We start from the raw sequence: 11,972 nt of genomic DNA, 5'->3' as shown, positions 1-11,972 counted from the left end.
AGGCGACTAACGGATTCTGTTTTTCCTTTTACCCTTGTTAAGTGTTTCTTGTATAGAATATAGTCAATGTTTGTAAAGATTTTAGTCAAGCAGTATGTAAGAAATGTTAAGTCCTTTGTACTGGAATCTTGCATTCTCCCAGTAAGGTAATATATTGTACTACGTTGCAAGCCCCTGGAGCAAATTTTTGATTAGTGCTTTCGTGAACAAGAAACAATTGACAAGTGGCTCTATCCCATCTCCCCCCTTTCCCCGTCGCGATATAACCTTCGTGGTTGAAAACGACGTTAAACACCAAATAAAGAAAGAAAGCAAGTATATTGTGATGTTAAAAAAAAAAAAAAAGATGCCAGTACATTCTCCGCTTTTTTTAAAAGTTTTTGTTTGTTTGTTGCATATTTAAACTTGGGAAGCAGAATTTTTCCATCCAGCTTTGTAACATAGCAGCACTGGTTGCACTTTGCGTATCAGGTACTATGAGAACACATTTTTAGTTTACCTCTCGCAGGTAAGAACTTAACAACCGTTCTTCATCCTTGCAGTCTCAGTTAATGGATTTGTTTTGTACTACAGTATTTGGGCTTTAGTGGTTCATTTGCTTATTTGTGTAATGTTGGTGTACACCAGTTTTTCTTAGTGCTTCAGGATTCGCGTTATGTGGAAAGTTCCCATATTTTAAATGGACAGATTCTCAAAATACCAAAAATAGTCTTGGCAACCTGTCATTCATACCGATTTATGTTTCGTGCCAGAGATTTTTTCCGAACAAATAAAATTCGATCACCGGTAGACATGGTTTGACTGGCTAGCATAACAGAGTGACTGGTTTTTGTGAGAATTGTAATTTGCACTTGAAATGAAAACAGTGGAACCCCATTTTAAGACTCCTGGTTTGAGACATGCATCCCCCTTTGAAGACCTGGATTTTTTTATTTTTTTTTTCTCTTCATAACCTTTGTAAATTTACCTCAATTTTAATATGACCTGATTTGTTCAGTTATTTTTATGTCTGCACACGTTTTGATAATGGATAGGGTCGTCACTGTTTCTTGTGGGGCTTCTTTCTCAAAGGAGCTTGACCATTTCGTCTCAAGTCTTTCCACAGTACCAGAAAGATTGGTTAATTATGGTAATTGCAGTAAATGGAGATATTAAGTGTCTTTTTTTTATCAGTAAGACAGTGTCTTTCGTAGTCAACATTTTTCATAACGTTTAACAGTGTTCTGCATCGGATTTTCAAACAGAATCATGGAAAAATCTATCTGAAGTTATGTTTGCAAGTGTTAATTTGACTAAATGTGGAGAAAGAAATAAAACAAAAATGGTGTCTGTGATATGGATGGTCTTCGGTGTCAAATATGAAGAAAAGAAAAAGAAAATAATTGTTAATCTTGCCCACTCGAGTTCCCCTTTCCCCTGACAATTATGAAATGAAATACTGGTGATTCAACAATGTTTTAGATGTCTTCAGCTTTATTAGGTGACTTGGACTTTTGCACCATGCTTGTTGATTATCACTGCCATTTCATTTTCATTTTCTCATGTTGCACTTTGATTCTGTTTCTCGTGAAATGTTGTTTGTATCCTGAATAATTACATAAAATACTTGAAAGTTGAGGCATTGCAGTAGAAGTGATTAAAAACTCAAAACTAAGATAGTGCATCCAGGTACTTACAAATTTAAGCAGCTGCTTGGTGAGAACAAAATATAATGACAATGATTTATCCCTAAACTGTCTTGGTAATTTGTTAACTGAACGCAAAATGCAACAACGATATAACACAAATTCAACGAATTCTTGAAAATGATGTCACTGCATGACTGTTTTCAATTAACATGCAGAATAATTTAACCCTTATTTGTTACTCTTAGATCACCCTATTTTTTTCAAATCACTCTGATTGCTTTGTTGATATCTTTTTGAAGGAATAATTTATTACAGACTAAAAGATAGAGTTAAAATCAAACATCTTGTGGGCAAAGTTTACCCCGCAACAAGTCATTATTTGATAATCTACATATATCTGTCAGGTAGGTTGTACAAGCTAATTTTTGACTCACATGCGAAGCAAAAGTGAGTCTATGTACTCACCCGAGTCGTCCGTCCGTCCGGACGTCCGTCCGGAAAACTTTAACGTTGGATATTTCTTGGACACTATTCAGTCTATCAGTACCAAATTTGGCAAGATGGTGTATGATGACAAGGCCCCAAAAAACATACATAGCATCTTGACCTTGCTTCAAGGTCAAGGTCGCAGGGGCCATAAATGTTGCCTAAAAAACAGCTATTTTTCACATTTTTCCCATTTTCTCTGAAGTTTTTGAGATTCAATACCTCACCTATATATGATATATAGGGCAAAGTAAGCCCCATCTTTTGATACCAGTTTGGTTTTCCTTGCTTCAAGGTCAAGGTCACAGGAGCTCTTCAAAGTTGGATTGTATACATATTTTGAAGTGACCTTGACCCTCAACTATGGAAGATAACTGTTTCAAACTTAAAAATTATGTGGGGCACATGTTATGCTTTCATCATGAGACACATTTGGTCACATATGATCAAGGTCAAGGTCACTTTGACCCTTATGAAATGTGACGAAAATAAGGTAGTGAACCACTAAAAGTGACCATATCTCATGGTAGAAAGAGCCAAAAAGCACCATTGTACTTCCTATGTCTTGAATTAACAGCTTTGTGTTGCATGACCTTGGATGACCTTGACCTTGGGTCAAGGTCACATGTATTTTGGTAGGAAAAATGTGTAAAGCATGTGAGTCGTATGGGCTTTGCCCTTCTTGTTTTTTATTAAGAATGTAATTTTAATTATGAGAGAAAATTGAGGCTGTTTTAAAGTTTATTTTAGGTTAAGTATGTAGTTCAGTGAATAGGTACAAAAAAACTCAAGTTGTTCAAAGTTGTATTTTGATTAAGTATGTAGTTTCATGGATGAAAAAACAACTTTAGTTATCACAGCATTTTAAGTGTTGAACCGAACATAGAGAGACTAGTGCTTTGCTTCAGTAGTGTCAGCTGCACAAAGAAAGCAACAGAACCAGAAAGAATCTTAAAGCGTTAACAAGAAGTCGCCCCCTCATCCATATGCACTTACACATTTGCGAGGGTTGGTATTTAACCGGTGTATATTTCAAACAGTTCCCCCCTCGAAACTTTTTGACTTGTGGTTTGCAACATCAAGATACCTGTAATCAAACGTGTGTGTCCGGTGATGTTGTGTTTTGTGTTGTAGACGACAGCACAGATCATTTTTACTTCAAAAATATTTTGTTGCAACCTCAACGGATGTATTTTCATTCTGACAATGACACACTGAACAATGTATATAGACTGAATGAAATCTAGGTGTTCTATGGCCAGACTTGGTTTTCGCGTGCACCTATGAATAGTTACTTGTAGTTTTTGTACGTTGCCACCCATGCCTTGGAACCTGTTATGACAGTTTTAGATTTGATTGTGCATTGCCATTCAGATCGTGGTGTTTGTTGTTTGGATCGCCTTGTTTGTTAGTTGGTTTTCCCCTGTGACGTTATGTACGTGGCCACTGGTAAGGGGTCACAGATGACTTTTTGAATACTTTTATACATGGGAATCATGTTCTATGATCTGTATTGTGCATACTTTTTTTATGAAATGATGTGAATTCGTTTTCACCACATCACCTTTCTCTGTTTTGGACGGGACTATGTCAGATTTTGTACGTGACCCTGTGTCGTACGTACGAACAAGCATTTGATACAGACAATAGAAGTGCAGTACATGTACGTATATATAATTATGAGCTGAAGAGACAACTCATGTTGCCCGTTTTCTTTGGACAAGACTGGAATCAATCTTAAAGAATATTGCATTGATATTGTAGTCAAAAAGTAAAGGATTTTTTGTTGTTGCTTTATTTGTTTTACAACGAAAAGAAGCCTTTTCAATGTTTGGATGTTGTTTGTAAATCATGGAGTTCCCTGTCCGATTAGTGTTTTAATGGAGAGAAAAAATTCAGTGATTCACATCTTTTTTGTATGATTGTAATTTCCACATAAGAGACAGTCTTTTCTATTTGAAGGACAGGTTTATATGCCACTTTGAAAACATGTGCTAAAATGAACGCTTTATTCCATTATTGAAATAAAATCATCAGGCAAATACACAATGACATAGAGACAAAATTCATCAGAATTCTCTGTAGTACAAACACATTTTACAAAGCGAGATTTCTCTTTAGCACTGTAATCCAAACTCTTACCATTAGGATTTCTGTAGGAATGGGAATTTAAAAATGCGCAATTATACCTATAATCCAAACATTCGCTAAGACACACAAGAAATCCATAAATGTCATCACATCTTTTTAGAACTTATATTTGGAAAAGGACTCCTTTTGTCAGCTGAAATTCTGTACTTTCTATCTGGAATCAGGTCACTTCACACGTGGAGGAGGATGGGGGAAGGATTTTGTGGTTTATTTTCACAGTTCTGTACAATACAACTTTCTAAAGCTACAGCTACTCACAGCTTTGGTTGGTGTAACGAGAGTCTTAAGCAAGGTTTATAAAAAAAATTTAAAAAAGAGGGGGAGGAGGGGGGTAAGGGTGGGGGGAATAGGAGGCAGTTGTAGCAGATTAAAAAATGACCAAACGTAAGATCCGAAAGAGGCCTTGGTGTATATTTATTTTCCCTTAGCTCAGTTGGTATATATATTTCATCATCATCACAAAAACATTCTGGGTGCAATATATGAAAAGTGCACCCTGAACCAGTGTTACCTTGCGCTGTGCTGCACAAATATGTCATCATTTACACGGTCAGAAAAACTGACCATTAGTATACTTCATCAGAATATGAAACAAATATATTTTTACATGTGTTGTAGCCTTCTCTGTAGTGCATCACCCAGCATTCTGAGAGGGGCGGGGACGTAGCTCAGTTGGTAGCGCGCTGGCTGTGTAGCCAGTTGGTCGCTATCAGCGTGGGTTCGATCCCCACGTTCGGCGAGAGATTTATTTCTCGGAGTCAACTTTGTGCAGACTCTCTTCGGTGTCCGAACACCCCCGTGTGCACACATGCGCACGAAAAAGATCCCACGTTCACAGCGAAAGTCTCAGGGCTTGGAAAACACGAAGACACGCATGCATCATCTCTCATCTCTGATTATCATGATCGTATTTCGATACTTTGACGAGACAAACCCAATGCTGGTGTGTCGAAGAAGACAGCCACAGCAGGCTTGTTCGAATCAAAGTATCACACCATATCTTCAGCGTATTACCAATACCTGTCCCAATATAGACCAGTTGGTCTAAGAGGACGTTAAACCCTAATAGTCATTCAGAGAGTCATTTTTGTACAAGTTTGTAGGATCCAAAAACAAGATGGGTTAATTCATGAAACGTTTTAAAAAAAAAAGGTCAATGTTCCATAAATAAACTCGTCTTGTCTTTTTATTCCTGATTTTGGAACGTACGTGGTTCTTGGATTCTTTTTGTACAAGTTTGTAGGTTCCGTTGAATGTGCGTCCGGTACAGTGAGTGAAATATACAGTCTTGTGTTAGTGGACATTGTTGTCTGGTGGCCAAGCAACCAGCGTTCCCTTGTTATTTGTCATGCAGTCGTGTCTTCTGTCAATGCATCTCCATTTGTGAATAAAACACAAACAGTACCTACATGACTGGCTTCACATTGTGTCTTGAGTGAGAGGGAGGGAGAGAGAGAGTGTGTGAGTGTGTGTGTGTGTGTATGAAAACAGTTGGTAATTTTGTTTGGCATGGGCAAAGTGGTTTTACAAAGTAAAGTGTTTTCAACTCAAGATGACAAAAGAAAAGCTTTAATGGTGACAGCAATGGAAAGATCTTAGATAATAATCACAACTCACCCCCCGCGGGCCAGGGGGAGTCCCATATTGGTTGGGGCGAGAAAGAATTTACCCGATGCTCCCCAGCATGTCGTAAGAGGCGACTAACGGATTCTGTTTCTCCTTTTACCCTTGTTAAGTGTTTCTTGTATAGAATATAGTCAATTTTTGTAAAGATTTTAGTCAAGCAGTATGTAAGAAATGTTAAGTCCTTTGTACTGGAAACTTGCATTCTCCCAGTAAGGTCATATATTGTACTACGTTGCAAGCCCCTGGAGAAAAATTTTTATTAGTGCTTTTGTGAACAAGAAACAATTGACAAGTGGCTCTATCCCATCTTCCCCCTTTCCCCGTCGCGATATCAATCAATTAATCAATATGAAGCTTATATAGCGCGTATTCCGTGGGTACAGTTCTAAGCGCTTGTCGAAGAGTTGTCAACACAGGACTAACAAAGAAACTAACATCTTCAGACGGACACGAGCCCTATCACACACTAGCACACCCTGGTAAACATACAACAAACAACTGTTTAACAACAATGTACACATCAATAGCTAGGTCCAAAACAATATTAAGCACAAAGAAAATCCCTCTCACAGAGCACAGCACAAGAATGTCTTTTGGGGCACAACACATCACGTCGAGCATGAAAGTCGCAGCCAGCTACGGGAAGAACTGAGTCTTCAACCTACACTTGAACGCGTCAAGAGAGGGGCTCTGGCGAAGCTCAAGCGGCAGGGAGTTCCAGACGGAGGGGCCCGCGGAGGGAAATGCACGCTGACCAGCAGATGCGAGTTTCGAGCGAGGGATGTGGAGGCGGAGAGGGTCAGCAGCAGAACGAAGGGGACGGTCGGAGGGCTGGGTGTACAGGTCCAGGGAGGATTGAAGGTACTCGGGAGCAGAGTCGTTGAGACACTTGTAGACCAGAGTGGACAGTTTGTAGGAGATTCGGGTGTTGACAGGGAGCCAGTGCAAGGAGCGAAGTAGGGGGGTGATGTGGTCTCGCTTCGTCTTCCTCAACGTCAGCCTGGCAGCGGCGTTCTGGACTCGTTGTAGGCCATGAATGGATGAGGCGGGGAGGCCAGCCAGAAGGGAGTTGCAGTAGTCCAGACGACTGAAGATGAGGGACACAACCAGCTTGACACAGGCGTCGTGGGTGAGGTAGCGACGGATGGAGGCGATGCGTTGTAGGTGGAAAAAGCAGGTCTTGATGATGAAGGAGATGTGTGTCTGCATGGAGAGAGTGGAGTCGAGAAAGACGCCAAGGCTCTTGACAGCAGGGGAGAATGGAACAGTCGCGTCATCCAGCTGGAGGTCGGTCACAGTGAGGGAAGCAATCTTCTGTCGTGTTCCAACGAGAAGGGCCTCCGTCTTCTCACTGTTCAGCTTCAACTTGTTCTCAGTCATCCAGTTCTTGATGTCAGTGAAACAACTGGAGATGGATCCAAGGAGATCGTCAACGTCCTCCGGCTTGGCGCTGTTCTGGAGCTGCATGTCATCGGCAAAGGAGTTGTAGTTCAGGCCGTGGCGTTCGATGACCAGGGAGAGGGGTTGGGTGTACAGGGTGAAAAGGACAGGGCCGAGGACAGATCCTTGTGGGACGCCGAAGCGGACAGGGACAGGCTGAGAAGAGAACGAATCAGTGGTGACAGTCTGAGAGCGGTTCTGGAGGTAGTTCCTGAACCAAGAGAGGGCGGTGTCGTGAATGCCGAACGTGGAACTGAGGCGATCGACAAGTAGCTGGTGGTCGATCGTGTCGAAGGCCGCGGAAAGGTCCAGCAGCACAAGGGCAGAGACGAGACCGCTATCTGTTGCGTTCAGGAGGTCCGTGGTGATTCGCAGGAGCGCCGTCTCGGTGCTGTGGTGAGGGCGGTACGCTGACTGGTACACTGGCATCAGCGAGTTCCGAGACAGGTGGGCACTCAACTGCTCCAGGATGATACGCTCCAGAAGCTTGGAGAGGAAGGGCAGGTTGGACACAGGACGGTAGTTCTTCAACTCGTTGACGTCAAGGCCGGGCTTCTTGATGAGTGGGCGGACAACGGCAGACTTGAAGCAGTCGGGAACGACGCCTGTGGCCAGGGATATGTTGATGATATCTGTGATAGACGGCAGGAGCTTGTCCAGACACTTGGTGAAGAGGAAGCCTGGCAGGGGGTCTAGCTCGCAGGTCTTGATGGCCGTCTTGGTGATGAGTCGCTTGACGTGGTTTTGAGTGACAGGCTGAAAGCACGTGAGGGGGGAGCCGGAGAAGGAAGGGGAGGGTGGGGACGGGACGAAGGGCTGCTGATCGAGTGTTTTCCGAAGCTTGTCAATCTTGTCCTTGAAGAACTCCGAGAATAACTCCGGGATATCCTGTGGTGGGTGAGCAGTGGGTAAGGGGGCAGCGGGGGAGGAGCCCAGGAGAGAGGACATGATGGAGAACAGCTCCCTGGATGATGAGGCGTTGACGATGCGGTCGTGGAAGTGCTCGACCTTGGCAGCAGTGATGGCTTGCGTGACTCGAAGCACCGCATCCCTGAGAATCTGCTTATGAACCTCCAGGCCAGAGTGTCGCCATGCACGCTCCGCTCGCCGTCTCTCGATCTTGGCGGCTGTGATGTCCTCAGAGAACCAGGGAGCCGGCTGTCGCTCAGAGACTGCGCATAGGGATGGCGGGGCGTGTTTGTCAAGGAGCTGGCGCAGTCAAGCTGAAGAAATGGGCGGGGTCAGAGGACGGGTCTCGCTGGGCAAGCAGCATATAACCCTTCGTGGTTGAAAACGACGTTAAACACCAAATAAAGAAAGAAAGGAATCACAACTCGGCACTATGAATCACAGGCTACTTATATGAGTACAACAACAACTGGGCACACACACGCACACACACACACACACAGAACAACATTCTAATCTGATATCCCATCAAAATCCACTTCACTGCAACGGTCTGAGTTAGTTATGTTATGTTATGTTATGAGACTGGTACTTAGGCTGTTAAGCCTTTGTCTGATCTTTTGATCAGTTGCTATCCTAGCCTAACTTTGGGCTAGGTAACCTACACGATCTTTTGACCGTGGCCTATTCTATCAACTTTTTCTTGGCTGGTGTAGTGAGAGGCATACTGACATTTGGGCTGAACGGCAAAGGATGTGTATGACATTGTTTAGTCTCGGTGACAAAACCTTTGTCATCTTTCAACTATACTGGCGACCACCTCTCAATGACGACCAACTGTCCCAATACGACCACGAAAAGGATCTCCGATGAGATATTATACCCTGTATAATGATATTATGCCCTGTATAATTCACTCTTTATAGCGACCACCTGTCTATAACGACCATGTACTTTCAGTTGGTCCCTTGTTTGGTCTCTATTAGTCGTAATAGACAGGTTCGACTGTACAGGCCAACGATTGTAAAGCCAGTAGTAGGGGAAAGGCTCCTAATATGGACCGGCTCCTAATATGGACCACCTCCTGTTCTGACAAACTAACGGCGCTAGAGCGCTCAAAACAATTTCATTCGCTTTATTCACCCTCTCTGGATAAGTTGCACATGTCAAAACAGTTGCAGAAACACAAACCTCAAAACCGTTTGGCTTTTTCGCTTTTTTTCACTTTTGGCAGCGTTCACTCTAAATGTGCCGCATAGAACGGACTCGTTTCTGTCCACAGCCAAAGCTTTCATAACACAACAAGAGGCGAAGCCTTCAAGGCTCACGTAAGAAATCGACAAACAGTAACACAAACTCAATCACTCCGTCACACATACACACACACAGTACACACACACACACACACACACACACACACACACACACACACACACACACAGTAAGCATAGGTGAAACTGTGCAAGAAAGCGAGACCCTGGATCTGCCAAGTAGTCTCGGCCCGCTCACAATAACAATGACCGAGACTTTCAGTAATTCCTTTGCGTGACGTCTAACCCTCTTACGTCATAATGTGACGTCTTCAAATAGTTTCTATGACACACGTCAAACACTTTTGACCGAGACTGACGTAATCCATAGACTCGGAAATGTTAAAGTTTCTATCACACACACACACACACACACGCACGCACGCACGCACAGACAGACAAAGTTTATTATCGCATAGGCTCATAGGTCAAGGGATATCTATGCATAGGCTACACTTACGTGAGCCAAAAATGGCTATATATGACAGCTAAGACAGTATTTGTTACATTTTAACAGTTTCTACTGCAAACAAAAAATAATAGCAAAACCTCAAAGTATGTGTGAGTCCCCTAATATGGACCACCTTCAACAAATCGAAGAAAATAAAAACTAAAGGCAATTTTAATTAATTCATTAAGAAGCTTGCTGAAAACAACCTATAACTAGCCCTCGAGATTTCAAAAAAATATAACAAATAGTCTTTTTTTTTGTGGAAGTTGATAATTTCACTTATTTTCACTCTGTTTTTGATAAGCTTCTTAAAGTGTAACTAAACAAGCAAAAAGGAAAAACATCGTTCAGCAACCTTTACACTTTGATATGAAGAAGGGCCTCATATACTGTCGAACTGCGAAAAAAAAATTTTTTTTCTCTCACTCGGACACTGTTTGACGGACATGTGAAGTGCGCGCCAGGAACGACAATCTTCTTAGTTTACATGATTAATGCCCTTAATTTTTGGTTCTGGTACTTTCAGTTCCGGCTGTTGTCATCAATCTACCAAAATAAAAGATCAAACGGAGTTTTCGATTTTTATTTCATGGTTCAGAAAAATATTGCTTATTTTCTGAAGTCAACCGTTTTAGCAAATCTTTCTTTGATTCTTAAAAGTCATTTCAGATTTTTGAAAAATAGTTAACGGTTAGTAATTACCAATATATCGTAAACAAACATATCGATAGGTTTTGGTAAGAAGACACAAGTGCGATGAATGTGGTACCAGTATTTTTGTGGTAAGTAAGGATGCATTTCTTTGCTGTAAGCACATTTACAATGCACATTTAATCTGTTTAGCAACATAAACGAAAGCATGGTACAGTGCCGCTTGTTTGTGGTCTATCTTTTCGCGGCAGATGCGTAACAATTAGGGTCTCAGTTGGAAAAAGCTGCTCTGAACCAGAGCAGATTTGGCTTGGGTTCTTTGAGTGTGAATGATCGACGAGTGGCTTGACATTTTTAACGAATCATTACTGTAGCCTACTTGAAACCATCATCTGTTTCTGAATTTGTCATCAGTTATGATTGAGCAGTCTCATAGGAATCGTCCATAAAATGTTAAAACGAAAAAGGGCAGACGATTCTGAATCACACAGGCTGCTGTACAAAATCAGATCTAAAACGATATTTTGAACTGCGACGTCTGCGTAAATGCCCTGTAACAAAATACCTTGTCCTGGTCATGTGTATACACATCAGCTTCTATTGGGAAGATCAGTATTTTATATTAATCACAAATACAAGATTAGAAATAGTTCTGAAGATCGCCTTTGATTTCAGTTTCAGCGGCAAACTAGCAGATCTGTCCAAACCGGCATCGTTTCATGGTTGAAACTTGAATAATCCCAAATAGATCTGAGTGGGGGTAAGGTTTATAGTATTTCAATTTTTTACGGCAGTTTTATTTAAAGATAGTGTAGTGGATGTCTCTGGTGAAGACTACAGTTATATGAATTTTTTGTTGTAATATTAAAATGATTGTTCTTTATTTACACAATTGAATAATTTGTATTAATTTGTTTGCAGATGACGGCATACTGAGTGCTCCAAGAACATACGCCTGCTGGCATTTTGTGTCTTTTCTGAAGACGTCGAGGCAAGCAGAAGTCACGGTCCTGGCCACACACACACAATGACATGAACAAGAAATGATATTTTTTCATGGGCATATCCAGTATTAAAACTTTATTACCATGCAAACGCAACGATTAGAATTTAGAGACGGTCATCGGTCACACACACACACACACACACACACACACACACACACACACACACACACACTGGGCGGATCCGGAGGGGGGTTCCGGGGTTTCCGGACCACTTAGGAGCCGGCCTTTGTATTCTAAGTGACGATTTTGGAAAGAAGTTGGCTAATTAGTTTGCTCAGGTTGCGCCAGATCGATTAATTGTCCTTGTTGCGAT

At 41.8% G+C, this 11,972-nt stretch overlaps 1 long non-coding RNA gene across 1 annotated transcript; it reads left to right on the top strand.

Moving 5' to 3' along the window:
- The first annotated feature begins 10,143 nt into the window (after positions 1 to 10,143).
- Positions 10,144 to 11,947, top strand: LOC138956802 (uncharacterized). The gene is made up of 3 exons (XR_011452802.1): positions 10,144 to 10,783; positions 11,328 to 11,412; positions 11,574 to 11,947. It is a non-coding gene; the product is annotated as an uncharacterized lncRNA (long non-coding RNA).
- The last annotated feature ends 25 nt before the right edge of the window (positions 11,948 to 11,972 follow it).

Source organism: Littorina saxatilis, linkage group LG2 (genome assembly GCF_037325665.1).
Source record: "Littorina saxatilis isolate snail1 linkage group LG2, US_GU_Lsax_2.0, whole genome shotgun sequence".
NCBI classification, from domain to species: domain Eukaryota; kingdom Metazoa; phylum Mollusca; class Gastropoda; order Littorinimorpha; family Littorinidae; genus Littorina; species Littorina saxatilis.
This window is presented reverse-complemented; position numbering and strand designations above follow the sequence as displayed.